Genomic DNA, 3,314 nt, shown 5'->3' on the forward strand with positions numbered 1-3,314 from the left:
AGATAAAATGAACTATATCCTCTCACGTGACTGAGAGAGAAGAAAAAAGACAGGAAGAAAATAAGACAAGATATCGAGTAACTCTTATGTCACATGTATTCCCTTGTAAATAAACCCCTTTGTCTTTCACCCATAACCCCGTGTTTCTTGCTGTATTCTTATTTAAAGTAAGGATATAATAAATGGCGACAGGTTCTGAACTCACAAAAAGGAAACTTTAAGCCAAAAATCTTGGAAAACGAAGAGAAGAAAATACTGCACGAATAAATTCAACTACTGAAAAAAAACCCTAAGACACACTTCTAAGTAATAAATTAAGTTATATTTTTTTACATTCAGTCTGTTACGGTCCTACTGAAAAAAAAAGAAAAAATTACATTTCACGAAGCTTTTACAGGAACACTTTGTGAAAGTGTCCATTTCAAATTTCTTTTGTTTCATAAGTAGAAAAAAATACGGCCAAAAAACACGTGTAGGCTGTGTTTCAGTGTCAATTTCGTGGGTGTTGCAAAAATGTTGTTTACAGAAGAATGTTTTTTTGTGGTTAAAAAACGATTCAGTGAATTTATTTAATGTTTTGTGCAGGTACTGTTAATCTTTTGTTTTATTACTCTGTTTAAAAAAAATTCTTCAACATGGAACAATTAGTCGAGTTTGCAAAAACGATACAATTAGCACTGGCAGCTCAGCAAAGTCAGATGGAATTTTTATAAAAAGAACAGTTAAAACAAAAGGAATAACAATATTAATGAAACAAGAAGAAAAAAAGGGTTGTCGGTTCACTCAGGAAGGAATTGCAAATTCGTAGACAGAATTTTTATATGACCCAACTAAAGGCTTAGCGTTTCCAACATATTATCGTAGATACGAAGATATTTTTCAAAACGATGTCAGGCCTTGCCGGATGAAGAAAAAATATTTTACTGTTGCAGAAACTGTGTTTCCATGAAAATACAAAGCATACAAATTTTATACTCCCAAGGAAACCCCAAGATATTTCTTTTAAAGAGACTATAGAAATTTTATCGAAAATCTTCGGGGAATGGGAAAGCTTATTTTATACTCGTTATAGGTGTTTAAATATTTTGAAACAAAATGATGAAGACTTTACTGCCTATGCTGGGAGAGTAAATGCCCAATGCGTGTTATTTAATTTGAAAGACCTAAAAAAGGACGTGTTTAAATGCTTTATATTTGTGCAAGGGTTAACATCCTCGAAGAATAAAGAGATTCGTTCTATGATATACTCCATTATGAACCAAGACATACAAATAACTTTACAGAGGAATGCCAGAAACTGTTAAATTTAAAACAAGATAATACTAGTATCGAAGAGGAAAATGCTGACAGAATATAAAGGGTAAAGCAAGGTGACCACTATATAAAAATACTGTAAGACGTGTAGAGGAAAGAATTACTAAAGTAAAATATGCTATAAGTGCGGGCATAAAGGACACAAGTCACCAGTATGAAAAAAGGAAAAATGCTGTAAGCCTGAAAAAAGACTACTGATTACAAAAAGAGTCCATGTATGGTAAAAAAAGAAATATATTTAAGTTAGAATTAATGGCCGGAAAGTAAACTGTCTTTTAGCTACTAGAATTTACATATCATTAATTGATGAAACAACATGGAAGAAAATTGGTTCTCCAAATCTGCAAAACACAAAGAAAATTGCCAGAGGAATGTCTGGAAATAGATTACAATTTAAGTGTGAATTTTATACTAATGTGACCCTGAATGGAAAGACCTTAAAAACTAAAACGTATGTGATACCTGGAAAAAATTCTAATCTATTCGGTATAGATTTGTTGATACTTTTCAATTTATGGGAGAAACCAATAAACTCATTTTGCAAAAGAATAAATGTTACAAGATCTGAAAGTCCCAAACTACCAGGAAGATTTGTTGTGAATTTGAAGAAGGATTTAAAAATGTATTTTCTGAAGATCTGGGTTGCTGCACTAAAACGGAAGTCAAATTTGAACTGAAAGATGAAGCGAAACTGCTGTTTAAACCCAAAGGTAATGTTCCGTATTTGGCATTACAAACAATCAGAATTTAATAGACTCGAAGAAATCGGAGTAATAAAAAAGTGGACTACTCAGATTGGGCATCACCCTCAGTTTATGTGAAAAAGAAAAAGAAAAAATCAGGGTATGTGGAGATTTTTCGACAGACTTAATGATTCCTTAAAGGATCATACCTATCCACTCCCTACCCCTGAGGAAATATTTTCGAAGTTAAATGGAGAAAAAATTTTCAAAAAAATTGACTTGTCAGAAGCATATTTGCAGGTCAAAGCCCACGAAGATTGTTCTAAATACCTGACAATGAATACTCATAAAGGATTATTTTCCCTGAAACAATTGCCGTTTGGGTTAAAGTAGCACCAAATTTATTCCAAGAAATCATGGATGCCATGCTAGCAGGCTTGAATTTTGCAATGGCTAATTTAGACGAAATTTTGATGAAAAGCACAAATGTTGAAGAATATAAAAACCATATTCTGAAAGTACTCGAGAAAATAGAAGACTACGGATTTGAAGTGGCTCTCGAAAAATGTAATTTTGGTATGGGCAAGATTGAATATTTGACACAAATAATTGACTGGAAAGGTAGAAGACCCAACCTAAATAGGACAGAAGCAATTAGATACATGCGTAGACCAGACAATGTAGTGAAGTTACAGTCATTCTTGGGTCTAGTTAACTACTATAATTCTTGTATTCCAAATGTGCATGAACTAAGAGCACTATTAAATGAATTATCGAAGAAGAATGAAAAATGGCTCTGGACAAAAGAATGTGAGGAAGCATTCCCAAAAAATTAAAAGATCTTTGTTATTGGATCTAGCGTTAGCACATTACGATCCGAAAAAGGATTTAATTGTAGTGGCAGATGCAAGTGAATACGGTTTAGGAGCGGTGCTTCTACACAGAATGGAAGATGGATCTACTAAACCAATTTCTCACATCTCAAGGGTTTTATTACCCGCTGAAAGAAAGTACAGTCAGGTTGAAAAAGAGGAGTTGGCGATTGTGGATGCCGTGATAAATTTCATAGATTCATTCATGGAAGATATTTCGTCTTAGAAACGTACCATAAAACATTACTATCGATTTCTGGTTCGAAAATAGGGATACCTAATCATACGGCAAATAGATTACAGAGATGGAGTATTATTTTGCTCAATTACGATTTCAAAATGAAACACCTAGCATATAGTACAATTGCACATGGAGATGGTTTATCGAGATTGATCCCCAGTAAAACTGAATTTGAAAAAACTGTTATAGAAGCACCAAAAAAAG

This window comes from Euprymna scolopes, chromosome 4, assembly GCF_053919585.1.
Source record: "Euprymna scolopes isolate OS-2025 chromosome 4, ASM5391958v1, whole genome shotgun sequence".
NCBI lineage: Eukaryota > Metazoa > Mollusca > Cephalopoda > Sepiida > Sepiolidae > Euprymna > Euprymna scolopes.